Genomic DNA, 12,597 nt, shown 5'->3' with positions numbered 1-12,597 from the left:
TGAGACAGTATCTGACTCTGTCGCCTAGCTGGAGTGCAGTGGAACGATCACAGCTCACTGCCGCCTTAATCTCCTGAGCTCAAGCAATCCTCCTGCCTCAGACTCCCTGGTACCTGCAACTACAGGCACACGCCACCATGCACAACTAATTATTTTTCATTTTTTGTAGAGATGAAGTCTCACCATGTTGACAGGCAAGTCACAAACTCCTGGGCACAAGCGATCTGTCTGCTTGGCCTCCCAAAGTACTGGGATTGTAGGTGTGAGCCACACTGCCCAGCCTGCTTTGTTATTCTTTTGGAAATGATCTTTCTTCCTGCTCCTATGATTTCTTTTTAGTTTCCCCACCTTTGCCACACCACAGTTTTACTCTGATGTTTTTAGATGTGCATTTCTATTTTTCTGGCTTGGGTTTGTTTTTTGTTTTTTAATTCTTGAATCTGTAAATCGATGTTTTGCATTAGTCTTAGAGTTCAAAGCCATGATGTGTGTTAGGATTTTTAACTGTATCCCCTGCCCTCTCTTCTGTGTTTCCTCTTCCTTTATTTTGAATATCTTTTTGACCTTTTGAATATTTTTCTTCTGACCTTTTATCAAATTTACTAATTTTCTCTTAAAATTGGTCTAATCTGCCATAAACCCTAATCAATTTTTTATTTCTATGATTTTAATGTTGTTCCTTTTCAACAATTATTATTTTTTTAGGTTTTGTATTCTATGCGAAAATATTCAATCCTGTGTTTTTAGCTACTTGACTGTAATTAAAGGAGTTATAATTCCAGTGTCTAGAGCCATGTAAATCTCTATCTACTGGTTCTCTTCCGTGTAGATTGATTTATTTTGTATCAGCTTTCAAGAATTGTATTTGAAAATGTGTTTATGATGTTGAGGAAAGAGACCCGAGCATCTGAGATCACCTCCCCCTTAACTTCCACACTGCATTTCAATAGAAGAAAAGGCTGGCCGACTGGCCTCCTTAATCGCCTTCCTGTAGTTAGCTGGCATAGTATGGGGAATCTTTCTGGAAGGCATTGTTTTTACTTAAACAAGATCAAACTCCCACCCCACTCCTACTCCCTTGACTAAGACCCTTTCACATGTAATTTCTAAAACTGTAAAACCAAGACTCTTTCACATGTTTCTTCCACCTTTTGGCTATAGTGAGTAATGCTGCTATGAACATGAGTGTACACGTATCTGCTGAAGTCCCTTCTTTCGATTCTTTTAGGTATGCACTCAGAAGGAGAATTGCTGGATCATATGGTAATTTTTTGTTTGTCTGTTTTGAGACGGAGTTTTGCTCTTGTTACCCAGGCTGGAGTGCAGTGGCGCGATCTCGGCTCACTGCAATCTCCTTCTCCTGGGTTCAAACCATTCTCCTGCCTCAGCCTCCCAAGTAGCTGGGACTACAGGTGTGCGCCACCATGCCCAGCTAATTTTTGTATTTTTAGTAGAGACGGGGTTTCACTATGTTGACCAGGATGGTCTCGATCTCTTGACCTCGTGATCCACCTGCCTCGGCCTCCCAAAGTGCTGGGATTATAAGCGTGAACCACCGTGCCTGGCCCATATGGTAATTTTACGTTAATTTTTTGAGGAGCCCACCATATTGTTTTCCACAGCATCTGCACTATTTTGCATTCCTGTCAGCAATGTATAAGGGCCCCAGTTGTCTGGGATCTCTGTTTGTTTTAGTAATAACGATCCTAATGAGTGTGAGGTGGTATCTCATTATGGTTTTTATTTGCATTTCCCTAATGGTTAGAGATGTTGAGTACCTTCTCATACGCTTATTGGCCATTTGTATATCTTCTTTGGAGAAATGTCTATTCAAATCCTTTGCCCGTTTTTGAATTGGGTTATTTGGGGTTTTGTCATTGAGTTTCAGGAATTCTTTATATATGCTGGATATTAATTTCTTATAGATATGTGATTTGCCAGTATTTTCTCCCATTCTGTCTATCTTCATATTAATAACACAGGCATCACTCTTCAGCAAGTAGATTTTCACTTACTCTTGCTGCCTCAGTCTATTTCCTCAACTTACCTCTGCCACATCTGCTGCTCTGAGTTCTGTGCTGTGTGTGCCCGGTTCCCGCAGATAATACATTTCCCTTCTCTTGCTGGGGTAGGAGAGGGTTAGTCACTTGACTGCATGGGAGTAGGAGGAGTTTTACAGACCTAGGTGTTCCTTATAAAGGCTCTTCTCAGAGGATTCTGTACTTAGTCCGCTCCCCAGCCATGCCTCCAGCTCCTGGGCCTTTCTGGAATTCTGTGGCACAGTCCTTGCTTCTTGCTAGTCATCCCTTCTTTAAACACATGAGATTATACTTTCTCTGCTAGGTCACTTGCCAGTTTTATTTTACTTTATATCTTCCAAAGCATATGCTGATATGTGCCATCAGCTGTCCCTTTCTTTCCTATTCCGTTTTCCCTGAAGAATAAATATGCTTTTATCTCAGTGCTGCCACTTTGATGGGGTTGCAGGAGGGAGTGGTGGTAGTACGTGTTTAAGCCCCCAGGTCTACCGAAAGCCTATTTAATTCTGTCAGTCAAAGAAAATGATGAGACAAGTCTCAATCACTTTTGGAGATTTATTTGCCAAAGTTAAGGATGTGCCCGGGAGACAGGTGTATGCCTTTCTCCCAAGATGATTTTGAGGGCTCCAAATTTAAAGGGGAAAGGGTGGGATATTGAGAAGCACATAGTTCTCACTTAAGCAAAACAGGAAAAATGTGAGGAATATGCATTTTATATAAGATAACACAGACAACATGGGGAACAATGGATATGCATTTGTGTCTGGCAGGCCAGGGTGACTGCCTGTAAAGATAAGCTATCAATTAGCATTGCCATGGTGAAGTTTTAACAGCTCACCAGTTATTTCCTTGTTGGCAAATTATGTGGAAAATGGGTAACTTTTCATCTTGTAGCCATTTCATTTAGGAACCAAAAGGTGGAGGCAGGTTTGAGTGACCCGGTTCCCAGCTTGACTTTTCCCTTTGGCTAAGTGAGTTTGGGGTCCCAAAATTTAATTTCTTCTCACAATTCTCTCAATAGCACTAAGAATACTTGTGCTAATTTTATTTATTTATTTAGAAAAAGAGTCTTGCTCTGTCGCCCAAGCTGGAGTGCAATGGCAGGATCTTGGCTCACTGCAACCTCCACCTCCTGGGTTCAAGTGATTCTTGTGCCTCAGCCTCCTAGGTAGCTGGAGTTACAGGCACCCACCACCATGCCCAGCCAAGTTTTGTATTTTTAGTAGACACGGGGTTTCACCATCTTGGCCAGGCTGGTTTTGAACTCCTGACCTCAGGTGATCCTCCTGCCTCAGCACCCCAAGGTGATGGGATTATAGGCGTGAGCCACTGCGCCTGGCTAGCTGTGCTAATTTTGAAGATAAAATGTCCTGATCACTCAGTTAGCAGGTGGTGAGGCTGGGTCTGGAGCACAGATCTGCCTGATGCTGGAGCAAGTGCTGTCATGCTCACCCTCATATGCTCATCCTCATGTTATGCCTTCTGTCTAGTTAAACAAACCTTATGCTTAAAAAAAATCTATTAATTTAATGGAGAGAAGTCCTAGGCAAAATAAAAACATTTTAATTTTTTTTCTAGTAAAGAAGGAAACTTGCTTCAAAGTTCTTAAGTAATTATGCACATCCCAGTAAGAAATCTTTCAGCTCTTAAGTTGCACATCTTCACTGTGGCACGTATGAATTTAATAATCAAAATATTATTAATAGCAATAATAGAAAATACATATCTGTTTATTAAATGCAACATGCATGCAATTTTCAAAGAGTGTACAACTTAAAAAATAACTGATCATACTTCAATCTTTATCAATCTCTTTCTTTGATGTACATTTCTTTTAGTAAATGTGATCTTAGAAAGCACAATAGTGATGCATAACCCTTGGAATTCATGTGTTTGGCAGAAGACCCTGGAAATTCACCTAAAAATCAAATACCAGAGAATTATCGGGAAATTTGTAGTCCACGAAGACTCACGATCAAAACTATATCTTCTTGGTTTTAGGTTGCATGTCTGGCAGTACAGTTGGTTGGATATTAATTCGATTATTTTTGATGGATCATTTCTTATTCTATGCCTCTTAGGAAAGAAGAAATTATAGAGTAGTGGCTGATTGCATGGACTTTAGGACTTGACTGAACTTTGTTCAAATCTGGGGCCTACTAGTTGCATGACCTTGAGGAAGTCTACATCTCTAAACACAGGAGCTCCTTGGAAAATGAGGACAGTAAAAACAGTGTCTACTTCATGGAGTTTTTGTAAATATTAAAAGAGGAAATAGAGGTTGGCACAGAGTCTCACCTGTGTAATCCCAGCACCTTAGGAAGCTGAGGCAGGTGGATCACTTGAGGTCAGGATTTTGAGATTTGAGACCAGCCTAGCCAACATGGTGAAACTCCAACTCTACTAAAAATATGAAAACTAGCCAGGCATGGTGGTGGCAGGCACCTATAATCCCAGCTGAGGCAAGAGAATCAGTTGAACCCAGGAGGTGGAGTTTGCAGTGAGCTGAAATTGAGCCAATGCACTCTAGCCTGGGCAACAGAGCAAGGCCCTGTCTCATAAATAAATAAATAAATAAATAAATAAATAAATAAATAAAGGAAATGCAGGTAAAGGGTTTAGCATGGTGTCAGGCACATAATCAGAGCACAGTAATGGGCAAGGGCTATTGCCCTACATTTGTTAAAAGTTTTGCTGGAGAGGCCCCTAGAAAAGTGAATGAAATGGAAATAAACAGAAGAGGGGGTGGATATGAGAGAAACGACGATTTGTTGAAAGTCTCCTTCATACCAAGCATATGGAACAGTAGTTACATAGCTGAATCACTTTCATCCTGCAACAACTCCTGGGTTGTGTGGGGTCACCCACTTCCCAAACAAGGAGAAAAGTAAGTTGGGGCCACATAGAGGTGGCAGTGGAACTTGGATTTCTGTTGGCCTGAGTCCAGTCTACTCTGATTCGTTACAACATGCGCCTTGCTGAAGCCGGAAGCTGAAGTGACTGGAAGTCAGGTCATCTATGAATTTGTATTCTATTCTATTTCTGGATCTTTCTTTCTGGTTGTTTCATTAATGTTATGCTATTATGTGTAAAGTACAAAATTAATTTCTTCTCCTTTATTAATCATCTTTAGGGTGTGGGGTTAAAAATAATTGTCCCTGATTTCTCATGGGGTATTTAAAAATAAAAAATTTCGTGAGTTATTTTAGAGGGCATGTCTCTAGATAAAATGATAATCAAATTTTAGAACTAGAAGAGCCTTTAGAGATGCCCCGGAGAACCTGCTCATTCGACAGAGGAAGAGACCCAGGTTTAAAGAAAAAGACTTGTCTATGTTCTGACAATGAGTTAATTGCAGGGTGGTCCTGACTCTTTTCCACAACCATCACCTTTTGGGCATTTTTCCTCTCTGCCTGATGTGGGAGGAGAGAAGCATCATGGCTCCCTTACAGGGTTGTAGACTCCTCGACAACTTCAAAATCTTCCAATTCAGTCTTGTAAACCTTCCTCTAATTCCACTCATACTTAATCAAAGTGGTTTCTAACAGTAATAATAAGTGGACTTATTATGAGAAGTATCTATCATATATAAAATATACCTGGCAGGTGGTAATTCTATTATTTTCACAGATTTTTTCCTCTATCCTTCCTATTTCCCTTGTCTAGCAGAGTCTAGGCAACTGGGACTTCAGTGCATCCTCAAAATGGCAGAAGAGACACGTGCAGAATTGGAAGATTGGCTGTGCAATATGTATGGGTTGAGAGGTCACAAGACAGAAAGCGCAGCTTAATAACACTCCAAACCAAATACGTATCTCCAACACCTATGTCTCTACTTTTATTTGAGAAATAAAATCAGGAATCTTGTTAATTCTTTCAACAGATGTCCATTCATCTTTCAGCTTTAGAAAACAGTCAGTCAGTGTCTTTGGTGGTCGCAGTGGAATAGGAATATTATTTCTCTGGTCAGTTGCAAATGTGGAAAAGGGCAGTAGCCCCCAACGTCTGCCTCACCAAGCAAGATATGATGCTGTGCACAGTGCTCAGGGGAGCAGTTAGGCTTCTCACCGTGCCCTTATTAGAAAGTGAGCAGGTGCCACACTGTGCACGCATTAGCAGAATACACTGAACGCAAGTTGCTGGCTCAGCCTATTGTGCTGATTGAGGCAAAGCTAGAGCAGGACCATTATGAAGACTCCTAGACTCAGAGCATGAGGACTGTGAAGCAGTATGTGCTACATATACGTTTTTTAAGTTTTACAAATTTGAACTTCACTTATTCAAACATATATAACCCTATCATTAAACACCAGGAAAACATTCTCCAAGAATTCATCTGTCTATAGAAGGATGCTTTCAATCTGAATCGGACTTGCTGATGGAATTCACCGAATCATAGCTGTCAACAGTCAAGGCATGCAATGGCCCACATGGGGCCCTTTCCAGAGAGACATTGGAAAAATAGAGAAAGGACTCTCCTTGCTTCTGCCAATAGCCCCTTAATTTGATTGTGTCGATTGTTTTCCAAAAGCATGGGAGGGAAAGGAATGATTTAAGAAACACAGGGGTGTGGAAGTGAGGTCCAAGACCCTGCGGACAGGAAAAGGCAGTCATTAGAGGCTGCTCACATCATGCTGGCTGTCAAGGTCCCCAGTCTCATCTACCTCACAGGAGTGGCCTGAGTCCTATTTCTCAGCACTGTTTGATAAGATTTTATACTAGTCAGAGAAGAAAGAAAAAAGAGGTTTTTTTCCATCTTGCAAAAATTATTTGGGGCAGCAACACTGAACATTAAATTTTTCTGAGCTCACAGTAATTAATGAGACCTTTTCAAGTTTCTCAAAATTTCTGAGTCTGCTTAAGGGAAAAGAGTCATTAACATAAACAAAAAAGGAAGAAATTATTATTTGGTACTCATTGAAAGCAATGAGTATGGTATTTTATTTGGTTTTCTAATTCAAATCTGTTGGCTCCTAGCCTTCTTCATATAGTAGCCTCAGAGATGTCATCGTTGTTGTTTTTGTTTTCTTTTGAGACGGTGTCTCACTCTGGTTCCCAGGCTGGAGTGCAGTGGCACAATCTCAGTTCACTGCAACCTCCGCCTCCCAGGTTCCAGAGATTTTCCTGCCTCCGCCTCCCAAGTAGCTGGGATTATAGGCATACGCCACCATGCTCAGCTAGACTAATTTTGTGCTTTTAGTAGAAATGGGGTTTCACCATGTTAGCCAGCCTGGTCTCAAATTCCTGGGCTCCAGTGATCTGCCCGCCTCAGCCTCCCAAAGTGCTGGGATTACAGGTGTAAGCCATCATGCCCAACCCAGGTTATTTTAAAAGGAAAGATTTGACTTTCTCCTTAATCACCTTGTCTTCTTGTATTTCCCGTCTACCACCATCTACTGTCTGTCTGATTCTCTAACATTCTGAACCTTCTTCCTGTTCCCTCTGAAATGTAATTCTGTCTATGCCTATCTACAGTGTTCAGAGAAAAAAAATGAAATTGGAAGCTTGTGAGGAGATTGCAGTGACCAATGGAACAACTCTGAGAAAACCCACTCAGAGGCTGCCTCTCAACTCCCCCAGTAATGACCCAGTTACTGACCTAACTCGTCTGCAGGTCTGAGGGGTATTAAGGGTTTAGTCAAACAGATGACTTAATAGTTATGGTGGACAAAAGCGCTTTTAATCAGCCAGACACCTATCCCCCACTAAGATATGGATATTTACCAAGACTGTCACTGGCAACAAGCAATGCCAAACTAGGGAAACTGCTACTATTGCTTTGTAGAAATGAGTCTCTGGGGAGGACTGAGGCATTCCACTGAAGATTTACTGCAGAAGACTCACTTCATGTCTTCCAACCTTTTTGTTTTTAACTTTTATTTTAAGTTCAAGTGTACAGGTACAGGTTGGTTACATAGCAAACTTATGGGCTTTTGTTGTATAGATTATTTCATCACCGAGGTATGAAGCCTAGAACCCATTCATGGTTTTTCCTGATCCTCTCCCTCCTCCCATAATCCACCCTCCAAGAGGCCCCAGTGTGTTGCTCTCTTCTATGTGTCTGTGTGTTCTCATCATTTAGCTCCCACTTATAAGTAAGAACATGCGTTATTTGATTTCTGTTCTCATTTTAGTTGGCTAAGGATGATGATCTCCAGCTCCATCTATGTCCCTGGAAAGGACATGATTTTATTCTTTTTTTATGTCTGTATAGTATTCCATGGTATATATGTACCACACTTTCATCATCCAGCCTATCACTGATGGACATCTAGGTTGATTCCATGTCTTCACAATTGTGAACAGTGTTGCAATGAACAAACGCATGCATGTGTCTTCATAATAGTACAATTTTAGTAGAAATTGGGTTTCTACTAATGCTGGGTCGAATGATAGTTCTCTCTTTAGGTCTTTGAGCAATACCCACACTGTCTTCCACTATCAACCTTTTGAAAGCCCCTTCCACCTGCCCACTCATTCTCCACTTCCAAAATCCCCCTCCAACATCATTGGAGTTCCACCCAACCTCCCCAACACTAGACCTGTAAAAATCCTGCCATGCTTTCCTTGTTGATGAGACTGCATTTGTGAGTGTTTTCCCTTGCCCGGCAAGAATAAATTTAACTTAACCAACAGTTCTACCTAATGACCCTGCGGGACTTTTGGCATTTCTTTCTGGTAAAAGCACCTCGAAATCTCTTGGGAGAACTCACACATAGTCTTGATGCACCTGCTTCCAGGCACGACTGACTTTGCTCTCATTTCTAAGTGTGAACACGTGGCTCTGGCCTATGCAACAATCACATCCCTCTTGACAGATGAACCAGTGTTGGGCACATGAATCAAACCAGATGATCAGAACCAACCAGCATCAACCTGAGGATAGCTCTGGAGCTATTGGTAAACAGGCATTTTTCTTTCCACTGGGGTTGCTAAGTCAGTAAACTGGAAGCCTGGAGCTTCCTAAGCCATTTTGAAACTGTATGAAAGAGGCTGCCTGAAACAGAGAGAAAGCAATTCCTAGGGACAACATTTGCCAGCATAGCTCTTTCATGCTTGAACTCTGTCTGGACTTTTAGTTATGTGAACCCATTGCTTCCTTTTTTATTTAAGCTAATTTGAGTTACTACCTATTGCTTGTAATAAAAAAAAAATTATTCACAGAAAGTCCATAATAGAGTTACTGCTTATTCTGTGCAGAAAAAACCCAGCTGGTACCTCAATCTAGTAACTGGGGTTCTTTATTCCTCTTGCCCTCCCCTAATCCCTGTTTCCCATAATATTGTTTCCAAGTATTTGCTTCTTCTCTACAGTAGGATTATGCATCCTCACCCTGTGTTGTGATCTGTCCACATCCTAGGGAAGGAGCACATGAGATCACCTCATTGAGGGACTTGGCCCACTGTGCTTTAGCCAAGGAGTTATAAATGTCCATGACATTAGCTTTATTTTGCTAGAAGCTTTACATCACATGGTAAATGTGATGTAAAGATGGCTCAGGGTCTTCTGCATTCCTGCCCTCTGCCATGAGAACAGCAGTGCTCATCTAGAACCTTTTTGTTCAACCTGGGTGCCAGACATCCACAACCCTCATGTGTCTTAAGCAATAAATCCTGTTCTTCTTATAAGCCATCCCGATTTCTTGGAACTGTTTCTCACTGTTGCAAAAAACTAAAGCATCTGAGTTTATCTTGGCCTAGTATTGCCTTGATTTGACAATTCTAATCTCACACTTTTAAATGACAAGCACCTTATTACCTGCTGCCTGTCTGAATGTCCTAACCCTAAGGGGAGAAGGGGCAAAATGATCTGGGGAAGAAGGAGCCAGGGCTGGGAGTCCACCCCTGAGGCAGCATGAGTTCAAGACTCTAGTGCTGGAAGACTCAGAAACAGTAGAAACCACACTGACTGCAAAAGCTGGAGGAAAGACAGAAACAGCAACAAAGCTGTGGGGTCCAGATCACACGTGAAGCAAGGAGCCAAGAGTTTAGGACCTAGGGCTTCGCACTACTAAGGGTAGGAGAATTAGACCTGGCTGATCTGGGAATGGTGCAGGGTGGGAAGGTGAGTCCTTAGCACTTTGTTAACACATCAAACATCCTTGATGGAGCAGAAATCACCTCTACTCCCTCCCCTCATATTCCCTCTAGTGCTGGGAAGACCCAGTGGGCTGCTTTGATGCATTTTAAGTCACTCTTAAGGTGGCAAGAAGATTCATTAACAGTTTTCCAACCCACATCCTTTCAATCACCACTGGCAGTAGAACTGAGTGCGGTGCTGGCCGAAGTCCCATCTTTCTCTCCCACATGCCCAATTATTTCTTCCTTTCACATGGTTGGTGTGGGAAGTTGGAATGGGGGGTTGTGGTTTCATGTTGGGCTCACTGTGGAGGAGCCCTGGAGAAACCTGTAGAAAAAAGGACAGAATCCCATGATGCTGACTGATAGCCAAAGGTAGAATGCTGCAAATTCAATACCTTTGTGCCTTCCGTGAAGTTATATTTTCCCTAGTAGCAGTTTTTTCGATTTCAGAAAAAGTGGGTTAGGCACAGTTGCCAGGAGGAAAACCAGTCAGGTCTTCAATTCAGATGGTATCCCCTGAATTCTTTGCCTGTTTGCATTTGTATGTTGCTGTACTTGGCATGCCAGAGGGTGTCATGGTTGTGATCAGGAATGCTAAAAGCAGTGGGACGGAGTCATAGTTGCTATGAAATGGTGCCCTGGGTAAAGAGTACAATGAGTTTTTAAACCCCATTCTGTGCAATGGAAGGGTAGGTGGACCCATGAAAAATCCTGTCAGATGTGCTGCAATAAAAGTGCTTTATTAGAAAGACCCATCTGTAAGATCTATCCACGGGAGAAGAGTATGAAAGAGAAGAATGAGGGCACTTAGAGACAAAGACTTTGAACAATGCTCTTCAAGGCTGAAAATGAGGCCCAGATCCAGATGTCAGGTAGTCTGAGGAAGTGAAAACCTTCCCTCATGTGCATTGTGGCTGTGGCCGATGTGGATGGAGTAAACTGGGGTAAGATGGGTGGGTGACATTTCTAATCCTCTGCTTTTATTTTGGTGATTAGCAACATGTACTAAATTGCTGTGCTGTTATACTCTGAACTCCTCGTATACTTTCTTATTTATGGTTTTACTGCCCCCTTCCTTAGCACAAGCATTTTCCTTTGTTTTGTGGGTGCTCGATTGTAATTGCTGAACAACAATAATCATGGCAACAAATGGTTAATTACATGAATAAATGACATGGATCTACACAGAAGAATTGTCAGGGTAAACACAGCCTCCACACCATGTAAAGTAGATTCATTTACAGATTTTTTTATTATTGTTAGAGACAGAACTTGTTTTAATGAAAAACATGTTAGATGGCCAGTAAAACACATTTGATTGTTAATTCTGGGCTTGGAAGAAGAAACTGCAATAAACGGGAACATCGCAAATAGGTTTCACAACAATCATTTGAAAAGGTAGTCATTTTCCCAAGCAGTTCACATTTTATCATTTCCATTACAAACTTCACACAAGGCAGCCATGGCACCTTTCTAGCATAGGAGGTATTCAAGCCATTGTCATCTGATAGCAAAGCCCTTAATCCTGCCCGCCTACCTTCCTATGGCAATATAGTTAGCTTAGAAAGCTAGAGAAAAACATGCATAGTTGAGTAATTATTTAGGACGCCAGGGTAATTATTAAAGGATAGAGTGTTAATTCCCAGGCACTCCTCAGCAAGCCTCTACTGATGTTTTTCTTGCATCAAAGTAAAAAGTTCATGTATCACTGTAGGGTAGAGTCTCTGAAGATCCATTCTATTTCAGAAAAAAAAATGCCTTTGAAGAATTTAGGCTATATACAGTTCATTAATGGTGTATTGCACAAAGTAATTCATGCACACAGAATCATTACATTTATAAGGAAGTTTGAACACTTTTGAAATGAGGGCTGTTGATTTTGGTTTGCTTTGTTTTATCTTGTTCTTGGTAGCTTCAGGTACTATTATGTTCATCCCATGATTGAAGATAGTCTTAGGGTAAATTTTTGTATTTTTTACTCCCAAAGAGCCAGTTGCAATTATGTTAGTAAAGCCTAATTTATTTCCTTCCCTGTCCACCCAAAAAGTTTGGTTAAACAGGACCAAAACTAATAATTAGAAACTAGGAACTCTGCCACCCACCAACCATTAGTAAGGCAGGCACATGGAATTATTTTGGTAGTAGCAGACATGGGTAGGACCTTATATATTCACATTATCTTATCAATTGTTAGCTAACAGGTGATTGCATTTGGGAAGCAAAATATTTTGGCTCACTTAGCACAGCATTTTAATCAATCATCTGCTTAACAGATATTCACTGAGATACTTTACAAGTCACTGTAGGGGATACACATCATAAAAAGTAATTCCTACCTTCTAGAAACTAATAATATCGTGTTCTAACCAATGAAGAAGAAAATAAATTGCTCAGTCCCTTTCTGATTCCAGGTCAGATCACCAGTCCTTTGGGAAATTTAACCAGAATAATGTTGGAAATGGGAACAAGAAGCTGGT

Source organism: Cebus imitator, unplaced genomic scaffold (assembly GCF_001604975.1).
Source record: "Cebus imitator isolate Cc_AM_T3 unplaced genomic scaffold, Cebus_imitator-1.0 Scaffold510, whole genome shotgun sequence".
NCBI lineage: Eukaryota > Metazoa > Chordata > Mammalia > Primates > Cebidae > Cebus > Cebus imitator.
This window is presented reverse-complemented; position numbering follows the sequence as displayed.